Below are 20,117 nucleotides of genomic sequence, written 5' to 3' on the forward strand. Positions count from 1 at the left end.
GGTACCGACGTGGGAAGAAAGCAGACTGTAGGACTGAAGATTGTAGTGCTGTAGGTTTACAGGCCCTCCCATTCCAAGCAGCATCACTGAGAAATGGTCTTCTCTTGGCTAACAGGCTCTCCTGACTATATTGAACACTGCCATTTGGCTTTATGGAAATCAGTCTTTTAGGCAGACATTTAACAGAAGCTTACACACCTACCATGCAGCTGGATGCCCAGCTGGGGGATGCATGGGTTGGTCTAGCTGCCTGAAGATTGGTCTGTAAGCAGGTAGGTTAGGTGCCCTGTTTGACTCCCAGCTGCTGCTTCAGCTGCATAAGCTGGGACTGGTCACTGTTGCAGTCCTGGTAGGGCTGATGAGTTTTTCTCATCCTTCCTTTTGCTTCTGGCCAGAACTTAATCCTGTGGTGTTCCTGAGTTACCTAACAGACGGATTTTAGCTGAGAGCATAGGATGAGCATTGGCTGCCTGTGAGTTCAGTGGCTCCTCTGTTAAGAAGAAATGGAAGCCACATGCCCCACCACCCAGTAAGATGCTTCTAATTCAAATAAACCCTCCAAAATTCAAGCATTTGGTAATCATTACAGAGTGAACATTGATTGTTCAACAAAAGGGGATAAGACAGATATGATCTAGTCTCAGAGTTAGCGGTCTTGAGAGTGAGTTGATAAGAATTTTTTTGGAATAAAAGGTGTATATGGGGCATGACTTATGTGTAGGGTTACTTGAGGGAGGACAAATCTGAGTGTGTTCATGCAGAACAAAGCAGGAGTGAGAAATTCCACTGTGCCTGTGCACAATGGAGAGACTTGGGTTTTGTAAAGCACTGGGGAACACTGGTTGTTACTGAGGTCTTAACGTACTTTTGCCCTAGCACTGAAATTGTCCACATTTAAAGAGCTGTGGCTTGAGAAAGTTACAGAAATTACAATATATTGGATATAAACTAGGATTAAATTAGTATCCTAATGACTCCTGTTAGTCTTCCCTAGGACTACAATAAAACTAGAACACTGCATTTTTTCACTATTTTTTTCCTAAGCTGATTTTTGTTTTGGTCAGATATTCTGGAATCTTTGATGCTAAGACAGTAGACAAAATTTTAAACAAAAATTTCCAGGTTGAGTGAAGTAAGTATTAATGTTCAAAAGTTTTGCTCAAGCAGAATAGGAAATTCTGCAAGATCTGCCTTTAAATTATCTATAATACTGTTTTGCATGCATGTGTAATATATATCTGCATATTGGTCAATAATGGTGCAGAAAGAACTAAGTAAATTGATTGTTTATACAAATTCAGGCCCAAGATAGTAATTGCATAATTAATGTGTATTACATAGCTTTAGCTGAAAATTTACAAAGCTTATCTACTTAGCAATATGCATTTAAATAATGTTTCAGAAGTCCAAGAAGACACTAGACCATGTGAATAAAAAAGCATTAATCCATGTCTAGCTGAGTTGAAAGCACAGCCAGACTGTATGAATTTATTTAAAGCAATCGACAAATGTGCCCCAGCACTTTCTTACAAAGTTAGCCATGTAGAGAACCTTTGTTAGCTTCCCTTTTATCTTTATTTTCAAGTGAAGGGAAAAATTAAAGAAAGCATTTAACTAAATAAAGAAGAGATGACAAGTTAAAAAAACCAAAAAAACAGGTTGAGAGTCAGCCAGTCTTTCTGTACTATTCAAGAAGCAGCAGATGAAATTGGCAGCTGGCCACCTTTCTCCATAGGTGAAGGCAAGAGTCTGAGCTCTACTGAACAATGAATTTTCCTAATGCATCAAAATTACAAAGGCATCTACACTACATAACTTCATCTTGGAAGCATGTGGAGGCTTCAAACGCATTATTACCTCCCACAACTGTTCATTTCATGAGGGAGTCTTCTGGTTGCTTACAGTACAGTGAACATGAACACTTGGTCCTGGTCGTGAGAGAGATTTTTAAAGACAAGGTTTGATTTTTGCAGGGTTTAGTAATTCTGAATGTCCTTCTCTCTATGGACAAGTAGATGAATTTTAAAGCATTCATTCAACTGCTAAGCATAGAACCAAAAAAGTGAGAGGTATCAAGAACACAGGATTCTCTAAAATGCGATGTTGACTTTGGTCTTGGGCCAAGAGATCAGATTCTGCCATTGTCAGGAAAACATAGGATCACAGCACACTTCAGCTTTGCAGACACCTCTGGACATCTCTAGTTCAGCATCCAGTCATTGATGAGACTGAAATGTCCAATGCTGCACTATGTTTGAGGGGAGAAACTGGATATGAGAGAATTTGATAGGCACTGGGCAAATTGTCTGAAGTATAGAGGGATTAATCTCAGGTAACATTAGGCCCCTTATGATTACCCTAATTTTAGCTAATCACTCATGCTCCCTCTCAAAGGAGTAGGGATTCTCCAATAAAAGAGTACATAAATATTGAAGACAGATTAGATGAATCTTCATCAGATTCTCAGCTGATGAAACTTAGGCAGCTATCTGAGACTGGCTGCCTAAATTTTAGATAGACAAAGTCAGGTAAAATGAGTCCTATGTGTGATATTAACCTCCAGTAGCATAAAGGAACAGAGGCTTTCTGTGTCAACCTGTTTGGCTGGAAAGGAAGTAGATTAAGTAATAAATATTATAGAATTATTTACATTAAGGTCGATGGTGTTTGATTATGTAGTCTGATACATTAACATCTATTTCTTGTTTACAGTATAGAAACTTTTTGGAGGCTGCTGTTCTGCTGGGTATTAATTTGAGAATTAGACCAGATATTACCCCGGGATGTTCAAATTTAACTGCCATTATTCTCACACAGGAGCAAGTTAGAGTAGTCAGGCACCTTAGGACATTGGAATGCAGGACTGAATGAAAGAACATTATTTTCCTTGCCATCAGGTTTTAGAGCAGCAAGAGGAGATGAGAGACAAATCAATGTCTTAAAATTGCAGTCTACAGTCTTCCTCCTATCCTGTTCCTTAAAATGGATTTCGCACTAGATGTACAAGCCTGAAATGTGCTAAAAAAAGACCATGGTGACTGGAAATGGTAATCTGTGTGCTTTCTCAATTTTTAAGGACACCAGTGCAAAGCAATATTTCACCTGAGGTGGAAGTGAAGATAGAAACTTACAAGCTTACATGATCTTGTGTCAAATTTGCTGAGTCCCCTGCTGAGATGTGGACAGCTTTCTCTGTTATGTGATGGACCACAGAGGGTCAGAAGCAGAGAGAGCTTAGACCTTTCTCATTGATATTTTGCAATCTGAGCTCAGTGACAGCCAAGCAACATTTTGCATAGCTTCCCTCTCAGCATGTGGATTTTCTTTTCTTCTTTTCTTTTTTTTTCTTTTTTCCCCCCGTGTTTGCCGTTAGTGTAATTTCCCCCTCCCACTTATCAACAATTGCCAAAAACATATTGCTTGATTTAAACTGAGAATTTGCTCTTAGAGCTGTGGTATTACCAGCCTCAAAAAGTTATAAAGAGTAATTTGCAAGTGAGACTTCAAAAGCTACAAGAATTTCTTAAGATAAAAACCTTCCATTGTATTCTTATTGTATTTTGTTGCATTCTATTATATAATTGTACTGACTTGTGATTTATTTTTAATGCTCAGAATATCATTCAGTCTTTTAAATTTCTGTACAAAGGTCAATCTCCAAATTCCAGCTTGACTTCTTACTCTCTTGTGCTCACATTCACCTCTCCCAGTAATGTGGATTCTGTCCTTATCCTCTGCCTCACACTCTGCTGGGAGTCACAGGCCCTGACATAAAATTTGTTCAACACCTCTATTCTCTCCTGTCTCCCTGCCAGTGAATTCATTGTGCTGCCAGGGTTGTACTCCAACTCCAAGCCCCATATTCAACCCTGGATATTCTGATCGTCCAGTTTGGGATTTTTCTAACCAGCTCTTGCCTTCTACAAAGTACATGTGGATACTGGAGCTAATCAGCATCTGCAGATTTCAAAAAAATAGGGAGAAATACTAACTACACCTTGTCTTTAATCTGGTAGGGAAAAAAAGGGTCAGATGAATCTTGTTTTGCAAACAAAGTTTTCTTGGAATAGCCTACTAAGAAAGCCCAGAATGACAGGCTCAGATGAACAGGTCTGCATTGCAGACATCAAAGGAAAGGCAATATGGACTCTACCTTTGTAACTTGTAACACTTCTCAGTCATTTGTTTTTCTCTTTTAGCATTGGACATAGAGGGAAGACATCTAGAATGATGAATCTAATTCAGTTTTTATGAAGGAGGTGAGAGGAAGAATCAATATAGATGTGATGATGCTTCTGAGGAAAATAATTAGTTAAAGAGTATTCTGAATGGATATGGAAACAAAGGACTGGCTCCCTTGAAACCGGAGAGTCATGCAGGAGATACACATAGAAGTCTGCTGGTTGGCTTGCTGAGAAAGGAGTGCTTCATGATTTGTCTGGAAGTGCTACATCTCAAAGATACTATAACTTATCAAATTTTTTTTTTAGAGCTGCAGGAGGAGGAAGCTACAGTGATTTGGTTTTTTTTAAACACACTTTGTTTTCTTTCTGATTAGTCACTCAAACGTAGGGGAATTTTAATGTTTTTTTCATGACCTTACATGTGAGCCCTAGATGCAGAGATTCCCAAACATACAGACACTGTTGTGCAACCAAGGTGTTCTTGTATTCTCCTTGGCAAAACAAATCATGAGGAAGTCAAGTGATTAGTTGTATAAACCTGTGAAACTCAAGAACCAAAGAGACATAAGGACTCTTATGTCTCTTTGGCCATAGTGACTGTTAGTTAAATAAATAGCTGTGCTTACATTTGAGAGGCACCACAGAAGTATTTAAAAGACTTAAAATTCTTTATGGAACGGGCAAAGATGAGAGTGTGCAGTCAGTGTGTCTCAACCATGCTGAAAATGCCAGAGCAGACAAATGTCCTGGAAAACCTGTATCAGCTACTCTTCTGAGGCCTGTCTCTCATGCATGCAATTATTTAGGGTTTTGTTTAAAATACCTGGAAAAGTTATAAACACGGCTCCCAACGTGAACCTGGCAGGTACGCCCAACAGCCAGAAGGAGGAATGTTAAATAGCATCTACCCAAATCCCCAACTCCTGTGAAATTCAAATGCTGAGGAGAAAATCAGGAGCTTGATGATTAAACGTAGAGAGCTGTCATTGCTGCATTATATTAAAATAACTTGCCTCTAGCAAGCCGCTGCTATTTCTTCCTTTAAATCTGTCACTTTTGAGGAGCCTGTTACTCCAGCTGGCTGCATCAGTAGCTTTGGAGCTGGGTAAGTTTTACAGTGAAGAGGGCACTTACAGAGAGACTTTTCATGAATAGTAGAGGACCCATTAACCACTGAATAACCACTGCAATGTGCAAGTTATATTTTCCTGTTACTTAGTAGGACTCATCACAAGCAGAAACTTAAAGCAGAAAAGATGTGTTTTTAGACACAGCAAGTCTCCAGGCAAAATGCAACTTATTTGTTTATGTATTACTGTCATTAATAAACAGATAGGAGTCTTATTACTGCCTCAAGCCACAGCACTTTTAATGATGTCCAGAGCAGATAGCTATTAAAGCTGTGAATAGCAGCACAATGAACCTGGCCTGAATGAGCAGAAAGAAGAGGAATAGCACAGCAATGGCAAAGTCCCTTATACTTGGAGAATGAGCAGAGGTTTCTCATTATAAAGACTGCTCTTTCTTTGTAGCCTTTGTTTCTCTGAAGCAGACTTCAGTGTCCTCCAATAGATCTCCATTAAGTTCATGTTCTTTTTCTTGAAGCTAGAGGCATATTCTCTTCTACTTGACCTCGGGGATTTTTCTTTCCTCCACAAAGGGCAGCTTTAATATATCTTTGTGAGAAGTGGTTTTCCTGTCACATGAAATTTTGTGCCTTAAAAACCAACCAGAACTCTCTTTTCTTTCTGCAGTAATTTTCTTTATTTTAAACTTATGTGTTTTTCACATCCCAACTGTGTGACTGGATTGACTGGGCTATGAGATTATTAGGCAATCAGGGGATAAGTATCTGCACTTCCTTTTTAATTTTTTTTATATAAATCTGTGACATAAGTGTTTCTTGTTTCCTCAGGGAAAGGGCTAAAAATTGTAAAAATAGTTACCTTTTTTTTAATAGGCCAGAGAAGTGGATTCAGTTGCCAAGTTAATTTAGGGATCAAGATGACTCAGGTTCAAGGCTCTCATCCATTGAATATTTGGGCTCTGTTATGTGGTATGAAGAACAAGGTAAGTGCCCCCTGTGCATACTCTCTCTTTTTCCTATGCTTTCTTGCATCTCATCCTCAGAAACAACCTGTCCCCAGACATTAGTGTCCTACCTCTTTTCTCTGCTTATGTTTCCTGTTGAATTGGTGGGTCTACAAGGAGCACATCCCTCCTTCCAAGCGTGCAGATTTCCTCACAGCCTGGAGCTTGCTGAATGGCCCTGAAAACTGTGCAGATAAAATTTAGTCAATGTAGAAATTATTTGCATGCATTCTGAGGGCATTTACATGCTTGATGTGTATTTATGCTTGTGCGAATGTTTGTCGCATGGATAGGCATGTCATGTACATTCAAACAGCACTTCTGTTGAAGTTGGCTGTGAAATTAAGGGCCCTTAGAGTTCACTAGACTGGCTAGGGATAGGCTAGATGAGGTATGTGCAGAAAAAAGAGGACCTGAAATGAGAATGTCGTGGTTTAGGAATGGTGTTCTTCAGTTTAGTACTCCTTCAAATGCCTGTGGCGCTCCCCCTCCCTCTTCCAACTGGAGGCAAAAAAAGCAAAGGTTGAGATAAGAACAATTTATTGGAAACACCAACGAGATGAGAAAAATGAACTGCAGCAGCAACAATTTTAACAACAAAAGTGTACGAAAGAGAGAGTGATTCCTATGCAAAATGCTCACCAAGCCTGACCTGATCAGACCACAGCCAGGACCATCTGACCCCAAGTAGTCCTTCAGCCAGGCTTGCTCAAAGCCAAGGAACTCTTTCTCCAGGAAATGAGTCCCATCTCTCTGCCCCCAGCAATGAATAAGGTGGCATAGAATAGCTCCCTGTCTTAGCCATGCCCTCTCCTAGCTACTGCAAAAATTAGCCCTGTCCTGGCCAGAAGCAGATCAGGGAAAAAAGAAAAAAAGAGAAGGATCATGCCTCTTAAACATGCAGGTTTGTATGGTAATGAATAAAGTTTATGAACTTTGTGAAGGGCAAGGAGGCAGGGTGTCAAGAGGCCAAGGGGTAGGGTGAGAGAATCTGCAATTTTATCTTTTCATAACAGAAATGAGTTGAAGGCACCAGTGAAGAAGCTACAACTCCTCCTTATGGCCTCCCAGGTGACAGAGCACACAGATAAGACATGGAGCCACAGGAAAGTCTGAATCATAGGCCAGCTGCTCTTTCCTCCAGAAACCCTTGTGAGTATATCATCCCCTAATGGGAAAAGGTGACTAACATGTCCAAAAAGGTGACTAACATGTCCCAGGATGGTAAAGTAGAAAATACAGTTACTGAGGACACTGTGAAAAGGGGTTCTCCTGTGGCTAGTTTTTCTGCCTTCAGCAAGAGTCTCTGCTTCTTGTTAAGGTGCTGTTTCTTCCATTGCCAAGAAAGAGCCATTGCAGGTATCTTCTTCCTTCACATTGACATCAGGGGACTTTGTTTTAGGACTTTTCTAAAGGCTGTGGAGGACTATGAGTTGTCTCATAGTTGTCTCATAAAGAAAAATTAAGCAAGAGCTAGAAGAGGAGGTGTGAGATACCAATTCACACCTCATTTGTGCTCTAAATGGAGCTCATGGGACCTGTTTAAAAATTCTGATTTTTTTTTTTGAATGCCAGTGTTTATAAAAATGTTTATATCAATTAAATTCCTTCTAAAATATCGACAATGAAGTTAAATTAAGTGGAATTGAAAAGAGAACATCCCATAAAATGCTAAAGGATGGTTATCATACTGCTTGTCCTATAATCCAGAGTGTATGTGGAAAATATATGGTATTTCCTTTAAGTCTTGAAAAATAATAACAGCTTGTGACTCTTCTTGTTACTTTTGATCTTCTCAACTGTTTAAGAATGTTTCAGTCATCTACTGCAAACACAAAATTGTATCTTTACACAGTACACGCCTTAGTCCATGTCACCTAGCTTGCTAGGAGATGGTGGTGGTGGTGGTTTGTAACTAATTAATGAGTCTGTGTTGTATTTGCTCTAAAATCATATCCATCTGTGTAGATGATTTCAGTGAATTTTAACAGGGTCTCTATAAGATGTTATTACTTCTGTCATGCAGAGACAACTATATAACAATTTGCATAATTGTAGATGGAGGAAAATGTTAGCCCGCATATTTAAAACTGTTATATACATTTCCACCTCATTAAAGAAAATCACTGGAGCTAGGTAGCATACTCAAGTTGGAGATCAGGTGGAAAAGTATATACATTACACAATCTAATTTTCTACTGTTAAATAGTTCCAGCTGAACAAAACCAATAGAACTGACCTTGCTCACTGAAAAAGTTAGAAAACTCATTTAAAGAGTGCTTCTGTGAAAACACACACTGTCATTGTACCTCTGACCTTGGGGATCAGTAACATTGGATGTGCTAAAGAGATGCTTTCATGAATAAGTGATGATAGGCTTTAATATAATTAGGGATCTTAATAGGCAGAGAGGGAAGAAGGTTACTGTATTTGCAATGTGAAAGCAGAGGGACAGATTGACAGAAGGGATGCATGTACTCAAATCTGTAGTTTAGATCTTTTCTTCTTCTGCCTAAATCTGGTATTGTGTAAATTTTTGCTGGTGAGCATTTGTGGAAGTGCTCAAGTCTTGACAGCTCTGAATGTCTCAGCACATACTACATGCCATAACCTTGGCAGGACCTGCAAGGAGGCAGATTCTGCTAATATCACACTTGAGATTTAGCCCTGATCTTGTGGCTGCTTCAAAACACTTCTGAACAAGGTCCTACATATGAACAAACACATGTACTTCTGGCATGCTTTTAGTACTCCAACGAGTGGGAATACAACTTGACCCTCATATTAATTTGGATAAGATGCTTATTCTTTTTTCACGTTTCCTTGATAAAAGAACAGTTTTCAGTGGTGGCACAAAAAAGAGTGCCTGGAAACGAGTTGAGGAATTGAACCTTGATTACCCACATTTATTAGCTTCCTCCCTGGCTCTGTCTAAGAGTGCTCCAGTCAGTTCTCTGAAGGACTAATGTGTAAGAGGCTAATCAAAAGCATTGTGAACTTCATCCTTGATCTTGGGGTCAGGAGTGCTTCCTGTTCCTTTTTAGATGGTTATTACAGATGTAATTTAGAGTTCTTACTAAATTCTCCCAGAGCAAGGATTCTTACAGGCACTGGTAGGAATTACACCTGGTAAAGTGGTGTGCAGGGGCTCCCTGCTGGGTAGCAGAGTTTGAGCTCTGTAAGGTCCTACAAGGTGTCCTTAGCAATTTCTTGATATAGACAGAATTGTCCAAATCTTGCATGGGGCTTTCCCAGTTCTCTCCCCAGTTTTAGCACTGGATTAGGAAGCTACAAAAATGCTTAGAAGTAGAAATCTCCTGGATAATTTCAAATGGCCTTTGGTACCTTAAGATTGAGAATCAGTGTTGGAGAGAGATGCAGGCTCAAGAGTCAGAAACCATACATCCTCTCAGGGTTGACAGTCTCCATGGGCTTTCAGTTGCATGTACCATATCAATTAGCAGAAGTCAATCAGTGGCAGAGGAAAGCTTTGACTTTCTGTCCCAGAGGGACATGAGAAGGCAATTAACCAACAGCAGCAGTTGGATCTTCTGAAGATGACATAGAACCTGAATGAAGATGTCTAATAAAAGCATGTCCAAGTTTATCATCTCAACTTCTGGTATAACAGAGATTCTTCAGTATCTTCACTACTAACTTTGCACTGAGATTTAAAAATATAACAGGGATTCCATATTTTTAATGAACTGTATATTATAATCCAAATTTAAAGAAATCACACTTTGACTAAGCTATGATTTAACTGGAAATGTGAAAGACATGATTTTCATCAAGAAAGGTTTGAAAAAGTCTCTCAGTGGGTAGTTTTTTTCAGCAGAGAAAGGAGAAGAAATAAATTTCATGCTCCTCTCGGTGCAAAATGTGTCTGGAATTAAAAGTTTTGAAGTAGGCTCCATTGTATATCTTTGCCTACTGTAAAATTAGGCAAAATTAAAATTCAACATGCCTTAAATTATTATTTTGTGATCACTGGTTCTCATTATTGGTTTTTTTTAGGCTGCCATGGTCTTCCTACAGTCCTACTTACATCAGGTGAGTTTGGTGAAAAATGAATGTGGGAGCAGATATTTTTGAAGGTTGCAGGTTTTTTTTGCAGGGGTGGAACTGGTATTAAAATAAGCAGTGCTAGGCAAATGGATATTATATAAGCTCAGTGAATCATGGAAAGTGATGAATGCTATAACACCTAACTCATTACACCAGGAGAAAAAATATTCAGTTAAAAACATTTGACATGCCAAATTTCTTTCAAAACACCCAAATGCATTTACTATGCTTTTAACACATTTCGTACATGCATCATCCAAGTATTCCCTTATGCACGAACATGTTTTTCAAATAAGAAAGCTGGAAAAGGAAGGGGTTTTAATTACTATTAACACAGGCAAAGTAGCAACAGTGCAACATGTTGACACTGGAAAACAAAAGATTAATCATAGTTCCTTTTGTTTGCCAATACTGCTTTTCCTTGGGGTTTTAGCAGATGTGTGTGAAAAAAATCCAAAGACACTGCAAGGCAGTGGTAGTTTTGTCACTGATTCAGTACCATCACATTTTCTCTGTGATACTTATCATTAGATAAAAGCACTGAGTTGGGGCAAACTGATTGATCAAGGTCACCGTAGAAGTATTTTTTGAAATACAGGCAGCAATGTCCTAAAATGGCAAGCAAAGTTCTAGTTCTGTCATTTAGATGCATGAGCAAAGCTTCAATAAACAGGAGGAACAGTGAACATTTATAAAACTCCTGCCCTGGGTCTGCTGGTGGTAGTCTCATTTTTCAATGCAGGGCCCTGAAAACTCAATGCTAAGATGCTTTCAAATGAATTTTGATTCTGCAAGGAGCTACTCACCACAGGAATGATTTGTCTTTACTCTGACTTGCTCAGCTTTGTAATGCTTCACCTTTTTATTTTGTAAGCTGTCCCCAAGCAAAATTGTGTGGAGTCTGTTTCCAATCCCCTCTCTCTCAGGCAAAAGTACTTTGAAGACAAGAGAGGTGATAACTTCAGTTTTTGAGAGAAGACTATCTACATCTTTGGTTCTGTGCCAACTTTCTTTTCATCTCAGAGTCTCCAACAGATACGGATGAACTAGATGTTTCCATAATGTCCAGAATTACAATTTTGTATCTATAGATTCATCAAATACTCTCAGGAGTTCTGCTCAAGGACATGAATTCACACATGCTGCCTGCAATACAAGAGCAGAAAGACAGCCCTTTCCCAAATACTATTCTGTATAAAAAGAAGTGGTTAAAGTAAAGTGGGAAATACAAAGGGACAAAATGATAAGACTGAGGGAATCTTGAAAATGAACTGCAAAGAGATCTTCCTAAAATTTATCGGGATCATTCCATAGTCATGGGGGAGGCACACATGAAAGTGTGGCAGCTGTTCCTTGAAAATGCAGCAAAACTGGCTCTGAGACTGAGCATCAGACAGGATATGATGATGATGGTGGCTGGTAAGAAAGGAAGTAAGGGATGAAAAGCTGTTTTTTTCAGATTATGCCTCCTCTCAGATGAGGCTCAGAGTCTTCAGTGCTTGCTCTCCTTCTGGTCCAAAGACTTGCATTCTTACCCATCCAGTGGTGCAACTTCAACAGTGAGGGAGGCTAGTCCCTTGTGCTCACTGCTGGGTAGTCCACAGTGCTTGGAATGCCCTCTAAAGACCTAGGGTTTAGGATCCCCTAGGCTGAGGATGTTTTCCCTCCAAAGTTGTGCTGCTGTTGGTACAATGGGTTAAAACAAATTTCCAGTCCCTGAGGGTCACTGAAGAGAGACTGGAAGCTAGCTGCACTGTCTTGGCTACTTGAAAGGGTCTATCAGATAGGTGTCTTATTGCATGGTTCACAGCAGCAGCCTCTGAAGGGCTGGAGGGCTGGATTTTGGAAGGGCTGGAGCTCTGGTCAAATTTTCCTTAAATGCCCGGGCTAAGCGCTTCATATTGGACACAATCATAATTCACTCCAGTGTCTAACTTAGTCGTATGTGTTCTGTGCAACAGCCTTCTGATGGAACATTGTGTGAGTTATGGCTGTGTACAATATCAGGTGCTTAACCCTGGCTCAGCCCTCTGAGTGTGCAGACCATGAATGGTTTCTTTCCTTCCCACTTTTGGTATTACTGTTACATATATAAACACCCCTCCTCCTTGAAGTATTGACTGCTTATGCAGTTGACCTCCATTATTTCTTGACCAGAGTGTTCCACCAGTTCATTCTGAGCAGTCTGTGCCTTCGTGAGATCACATTTTAAATGGCGTTGACACTGGTGTCACCAGTGCCAACAAATGCACGACAAATTCCCAGTGAGTGTCCATTGCTGAGTGAAAGTATTTCTCAGGATGAGAGCTGAGATGGATGGAAAGAGCCCTCACCCCCATCCTGCAGCTGTATTAGTTTGCCTACCTGGTATGCTCAGTACAGAATTGTTTTCTTGGATTCTGCAAATGCTAATGAGTTTCCATGGGAGTGAAGGCCCATGGCCACATAATCTCTTGCTCCTTGTATCCCCATCTGTGTTACTGAGGCATCACACTTTTTAAAATTACATAGTTTTATCCGTTTCTGAGAGTTTGCAAAGTCTTTTTGATGCTGGAATTAAAGATGCATTTTTGCTTTATATTGCATGAGGGCTATTTTTAATGTTAAGATAAAATGCCTTTTTGGGTTTTTTTGTTTGCCTCTTTGACCTTCCAAATGACCTCCGAGGGACATTCAATGTGCTGGGTGATTTCTGCTAAGGGACCTCTCATGTTTTAAACTTTCTGTATCCAGATAAACGGATTATCAAAATAAAGACTCCAGCTTTTCTGTCTGGCATCTAGCTGGAGTGTCCCCCATGTACAACACCAAAAGATTTTGGAAAATACTGGAACTAGCCCAGGCTAATGATGATAATTTTTCTTAAGAGCAAGACTATTATCATTATTTCCTGAGAAGAATTAGGTCTATGCCCAGTTCTATCCAGAAACAGAGTTTCACCTGATCACTTGTGATTGTCTGGAGCTGTTTACCTCTGAGTACTACTTCTACACTCTTTTGTACTTGAGAGAAGGTAGAATGGGCCTTCGTGGTTCAATTCACTTTGACAGGAAGGAGAAGGTATCTAAATTTTAGAAGAAAAATGCATCAAAATCACCCATTTATTTTCTTAACCATTAGAAGAACCCTCAGGCAGTGGGATGAGATGTGAGCATCTGGTAATCTTTGCAAGCCTGAAGCTAAGGAAAGTTAACCCAGAGAAAGAGGGTCATTTCTTTTCTCTTTTCTCGAATATAGAATGGAGCTCACACTGGAGCTCAGACCACTCTTTTGTGAGCAGTGAGCCTCTTTTTCTGATCAGAGGCACATTAGGGAGCACTGTGAAATCTTCATCTGCCTCCAAGTCAACACATGCATAGAAAGCTGCCTGCACATTGGATTCCAGGAGGAATCACTACCCAAGTACATTTAAAAGATCTGTATCATCAGACCTGAATCTGAATTTGTTCGCCCTCAAGCAAGATGGCCTAAATGTTGAAAGCAATTTTGAAGGTAAGTATCTGAAAATCCCAGCGATTGACTACTTGATTCTTCAGGTACTTAGGCACTGAATCCCGAGGGCAGTCCTTATCTATGGCAACGCCCCTTTTCCCTACTTTTAACAATGTTTCTGAAATCCTGGTACGTGGTATGTGTACAAATAAAAATTACTTTCTTCATGTTTACTGAGCTCGACAGGATGCATTTGTGATTTCGCAGCACTACTCAGCAAATGGTGGAAGAAATATGAAACTCAGCAAAACTGTAGATTTTTTAATGTCTTTTGTTTTTTATTGTGGCATACTACAAAGTACAGATCACTTGACTTCACAAATTATATTTGTCTTTGTTAAAAAAGAGCTAGATCTTTCTACTTTTAAAGCAAGCTTAAAGACCATCAATATTTTTTATCCTTCCAAAATCCCTGAAAGTTTAGATGATCCCATTAAGGGAATATAAAAATAACAACAAACCAAAAGTACAAAATAAGCAAGAATAAAGGGTGCATTTAGCCTGAAAAGCAATTTGCACAATGTCTTTTGTTTTGCTGCTGTTAGAATAAACTACAAATATATGTAGAGGTTTATATGTCACCTCAGATGATGGCAGCAAAGATTTGTATGGAGTCACAGGACACTAAGCCTATTGAATCCACTCCAAAATGGCTAAGTAGCTTGTTGTGCAGCCAGCAGCAATAGATATTTTGATAAATAAATATATATATATATATTTTTTTTTGCCTGTGTAGTCTTGGAGCTAGCCACTAGATGGCACTGGTTTTGCATGTCTGGAAGGGAAGCAAGATTTTTCCAGAGAAAAATCCAAAGGGCTGGTTCCATTAAATTCTGCTTTATATCAGTAGATGGCAGATTTGAACTATTTATGGAAAAAACCAAAAGCTTTAATGGTCTGTGTTGCTCTTTGCAAAAGCATTTTAATTTATTTTTTCTTAAGCCTTCTATATGTAAAATATTATACATAAACCAGAAATTGCTGGCTGAAAGAAAGGACTTTTGTTTAAAGCATTTGTTTCATCTTTTTAAATTACAAGCAGAAATATACAGGAAAGTAAGAGTCTATTAAAACCATTAATAAAAAGGGAATCAAAACATAAATGAGTAAGAGCACACTTCTAAAAACTATTTCCAGGTAGTGGCAATAAAAAATTCTAACATGTAAGAATACTTAAAAGGCAAAAATAGAGAAACATGTCTTGATTTAAAAATATGTGACAAGGATACTTTTCAATTCTGCAATACTTTCAGCCTAAGATCATGAACGTGTCTTTTTTTTTGTCTCTGTGAGCCCTTTTAAATATATTTACAGGGGTGAGTAAAGAGGGGTGCAAAGAAAATTATCACCTCATAACATCGATTTCAGTTTTGGATGCTTGTGCTCTCTTTAGAGCAAGAAATCAGGAAAGTAGTCTTGGCTTCCCTAAAATCAATGAAAAGTGTTTTTCATGGAGCATCATTTTTCAGCCTTGCTGTCTTGAGGATTCTAACAATCACACCCAAAAATTTATTTGTGAGGAAGCAGTGTGTCTACCTGGTGTGCGTAATGTTCCAGCTACAGACAGCTGGGTTACCTCTGGAGCAGTAGGAGAATGGCCACAGTTCATGTGCTGCTTTGTCCATGTAAATTAACTACCAAAGGGTTGGGTGGTGAAGTTGCTCCCAAGACCCGAGCTATTACCTCTGCAAGCAGTGCACCACCATCCAGAGCCAATCTAAGGACAGGAATTGTCCTGTCCCCACTAATATGCTACCATGGCAGCAGGTCTCTTCATCCACTTGGACTCCACAACATGTTATTTTACTCTCAGAGTATTTTTACCTTTAGCTTCCAAAGTGGTGTAGAGGTCTCATACTTTTTTTTAGGGGGATATTTATTCTTTTTTTTCAGATACAGATATACTGCTGAAATGGTGTCACCTTATGTCACATCCCAGTGCAGTCACCCAAGAAGCAACAGCCCGTGCTCTGCTCCCACATTTCCTTAGGGAGGCTGCAATCCATGTCTCACTGCTCCTTGGAGGTACTGTGAACACCTGACTGTGGGGTGCTGGAGAGTGGAGTGTGCTCTCTTTTCACTTGTTCTGTGGATGGTGCGCATTAAAAAACATCACTGGTGTCAGAGCAGGAACATGAGTGCATTCCTGGAGGGATGTGGGTTCTGGTGCTCTGCTAAGTGGGTGCATGACACTCTTTCCTTCTGCTTCCAGCACCTATGAAGTTAACAATTTCCTATGTAGTGGAAAACCTCCAATAAGAAGCTGAGGACTATAAGCAGCCAGCTACCTGAGTATAAGAGCCTGTGTTTCTCAGACCCTCCTTTGGGATGTTGTAGGCTTGAACCCTTTTAGGTAAAGGTGGGGATCGAATGCAGGTCCCCTCTGTGATCTAGACCTGCTGTAACTACTGTGCAAAGGCAGGAACAGAAGCCTCCTCTTCAGGATGCCTTTTCAAAGCAAGCTGTGGAAACCAGAGTGTTTGATAAGGACCCTAATTGTGTAGGTGTGTTAGGTGAAAAACATGAAACTGAGAGGGAGTTAGAGTGGGTTTGTGAATGTTAATTTGGCTTGGGTGTGAGATGAAGCTCATCAGTACTGTCAGAACTGAAGGTTTTTCTGTGCACATCCATAAGATCTTTAGGCACAGAGGGAAGTTTGATGCAAAAAAGTATGTGGGTACTTTTATAACTAGGAGAATCCAGGAGAAACTAAGGAAAGGTTTTATCTTTGCATCCTACAGCCCACATGCTGATTCTTGCAGACACCTAACAGCTCTTTTGGATCAGTCCTAAATAGTCAGCACAAGAACTCAGAAGAAATTGATCTGTATGCCTAACCAGAACTGAGCAGACATAATTCTTTCTCTCCTACACACCTGGAAGCTCATGAAGACACAGGAGACTCCAGTGGGACTTGAGTTGCATGGTCTGGCAGAAGGATAGCAGAGATTAAACCAGAGTATTACACCTAGAGCAGTCAGATTCCCTAAGGGATGTGTGTGTAGAACGGATTAGGGAAACCTGGATGAGAAACATACAGTGCATAACAACTCCAGGCACATTACACTGATGCCTGCTGCTTGGACAGGATAAACACAATTAGTTATACGTGCTGAGCTAATCTGGCAAATCCCATCCCAGCCAATTCACTGAAATTGCATTTTCCTGCTCTCTCTGCACTTGTTGTGTAGACATTCCCATGCCTAATTCTGGGGCCTTAACCGGAGCCTCACTCTGCACAGAGTTGCTGGAAAGGATCATAGCAGGAGTTATGCCCTCACATGTTCTGCTTTTCCAACTTCTAGCAAATGCTGTCCCTGTCTCAGAGTGCCTCTGAGCTCCTGCAGTTCCTGCGTCTCCATCAGTTTTAGGACAGGCTTGTTTCAGGTTTTATTGTGCTAAAGATACATGCTCAAGCTATTCACCTGAGCATCATCTCTCTAGATGAGAGACATTGTAACCTCCGAAGTGGTGGTGCCTATCCAGTTCCTCATTTTGGACCCTCTGTTATGACAAGATGAACTTCCCTTTATTGCACTTGATTATGAAGGGGGATCAGAGCTGACTAAGAGAGGAAATTTAACTTTGAGGGTCTCACTGCTAGCTGATGTGAACATCATACTGCCTCTGCAAAGGAATTTGATAACAAAAACAATCCCCTAGCTGATAGCTCTACTCCAGGGCTATAGGCACTTCTGAGGTGCTCCCCTCTGCTTACTTAATTGCCACAAGAGCTTCATCATCAGAATTCCTTCTGGAATTTCTTGGGTAGGTTATAAAATCTTTCAAATTGAGGTGGACCTCAGAAGGTCTCTAGTCAAACACAGTACTAACTAAAGGCCAGCTGTGTGTTCAGATTAGGTTGCACAGGGCTTTATCTAGCTGAGTCTGGAAAACCTGCTTTGGGCAACCTCTTCCATCGGTTGATTTGCCTGAGAATGAGAAATGCTTTCCTGATACCTGCTCAGCAATCCTTTCTCTCCTACCATGTACTGTTGTAAATAGCCTGTCTCCATCTTCTTGATGATCTCCTCACAGATGCTGGAGTATACTGCATGGTCCCTCTGATATTCTCTCTTGCCCAGCCTGCAAGATATCTACTTCACACACACCAACAGGAGCTGGATTCCCACTAACCCATCCAGGATGTGTAAGGACCACAGGTCTCCCCCTTGGTCTCCTGGAGGAGCAGTGCAAGAGCAGCATCTGACAGACTAATTATTGAGGGAATTATCTCTAGGTCTGTTAGACTTCTGGTTTTTCTCTGTAAAATTTTGAAACACGAGAAACAAGGTCAGGAGTTCTCTCTGTGCTGTGTGCCCCAATTGTGAGGAACCAAGACTTCAGCCTTGATCAGGACTAAGCTTTGCGGGTGTTCTGGTGTCATGCCTCCAGTTGGGAAACTGAAAAAGAAGGTAGATATATGGCTTGAGAGATATCCAAGGGATATCTTGAATCCATATCCATTATAACTCAGCTGACTCCTAACTACATTCTTCACCAAAACGTACACCCATATAGAAATTGCCATATCTTTGGCTAGCTTTGCATACTCAAAACCTGTTTTTTTCTAGTAGGGTTCAACCCTCATGGTGTTTCTCCCGTTTCAGCAAGGCTAGTGTTTCTTCTAGCAGTGGGTCTTATTAGAGTGAATGGAAGTGTATTTTCTCTCCTTTTGTATTCAGTACAAAGCAGTGTAGTTCTGACATGACTGAGTTTAAAATGAAGCAAACCCTAGCATCTGCATTTATGACAGAAGCTGCAGTTTGTTCTTGCCACTAGATCTATACACAGCCTCGAGAGCTGACTGTAACCAGACTGCAAACAAGATGCCTGCACTGGTATAGTTTAAATTTAGAGGCCACCTTGTTTTTCTCTCCAGTGTCACACCTGCAGCTCAAGTGCCACACCTGTGTCTGCAGCCTCTCTGGACAGTCAGAAGGAGGAGGTTACAGTCACAATGTCCTCTTTTCTGTTATGCTTTAAACTGTCCAATCTCCACCTTTGGTGACAAATTTACACAGTAGCTCTAAGCTATGTGGGAGGTATTTCTGTCTGCTGTGCACATCTGTTTATATCCTGTCCTAGCTGGTGTGAAGAGGCAACAAGGAATCTGGCTCCTCTGCTTGTCCCCACAGGCCCTGCACCAGCAGAGGAAAAATTCTCCCCCTCCTCTCTTTCATTTGCTGTTAGAGCAGTCCCAGCCTAGAATGTTAACAAGGGCTGGATTTTGTCTCAGTTTACTTCTTTGACAAATGTGGGATTCCACTACTGCCTTGGCATTAAGCACTTTTTAAAATGTAAATTTCTCAGCTGCAAGGAATCACATTAAAAAAAAAAGTATATTCAAAAAGCAACTGTCTAAATCAAAGACTAATTGGCTGCCAAATTATGGGTTTATGCAACTCCCTCATCACAGTTTGTTTTGCTTTTTTATCAGAGGTAAGTAAAAAAGCATCAGAAAACACACAAAAAATATTTTTGTTTTCCTTTCATAATAAAACATGTGATGTCACCCCATTTACTTTGAAAGCTCTAGCTACCTATAGTAAAAACTTGTCCACATGAGATTGCCTGTCCAGTCACAGGGAAATGGGAAACAATCCTGTGATTAAATCCAAACTAAAGGAAAACCGAGGAGAGGAGCACAGTCAGCAGCAAACTATTGAGTTTCTCAGGAATGAGATCCTCAAGGATCTGGGCATCATGTCTTCCTGCAGAGGGTTCAAAGCAGCAGCACTGAGATCATCTTCCTGTAAATGCATGCCAAAACATTCAGAGATTCACAGCATTCATTTACTGGGGATTTTTTTGGTGAATGCCCTCTGGGACTGGGGCCATATAGGGATTGAGTGTGCAACTGAAAGCTCTTGAAATCAAAGTGCAGCTCTTGGTTAACTTTATTGCTCAGGTCTCCATGGTGGCCTCAATCTCACACCCAGGGAACTTAATGGGAGGAAGAAATTAGTTCCTTGACAGATGTTCACAATCACACGGGTGAAATGCTCTGAACCACGACCCACAAGGCACTGGGGTTAATGTTAGACCTGAGGTATGTTATTCTGGGTCACTGTCTTTGTGGTTGACCTAGTACCGGTGTGGAATTTGGAAACAATCTCCCTGGGATGTAACAGGAGTCAGATCACATTTTCCTTTCTTCTTTCTCTCTGTGACAGTTCCTCATTCTGCCTCAAGCTCTGTACTTGCCAGCCTCTCAAAAACATCATATGCAGCAGACTACCTGGATGCAGGGATGTTCTTCTCTGTATGACCTTGCAATGT

At 40.3% G+C, this 20,117-nt stretch overlaps 1 protein-coding gene across 1 annotated transcript in view; it reads right to left on the reverse strand.

Annotated features, from left to right (window-relative positions):
* LOC119708479 overlaps positions 1 to 20,117 on the reverse strand; it is a 37,585-nt gene that overhangs the window by 10,839 nt on the left and 6,629 nt on the right. The window contains exon 2 of the mRNA XM_038154957.1: positions 6,131 to 6,460. The gene's annotated coding sequence lies outside the window, so the exon portion shown is untranslated. The remainder of the gene's footprint in view (positions 1 to 6,130; positions 6,461 to 20,117) is intronic.

This window comes from Motacilla alba, chromosome 1, assembly GCF_015832195.1.
Source record: "Motacilla alba alba isolate MOTALB_02 chromosome 1, Motacilla_alba_V1.0_pri, whole genome shotgun sequence".
Classification (NCBI taxonomy): domain Eukaryota; kingdom Metazoa; phylum Chordata; class Aves; order Passeriformes; family Motacillidae; genus Motacilla; species Motacilla alba.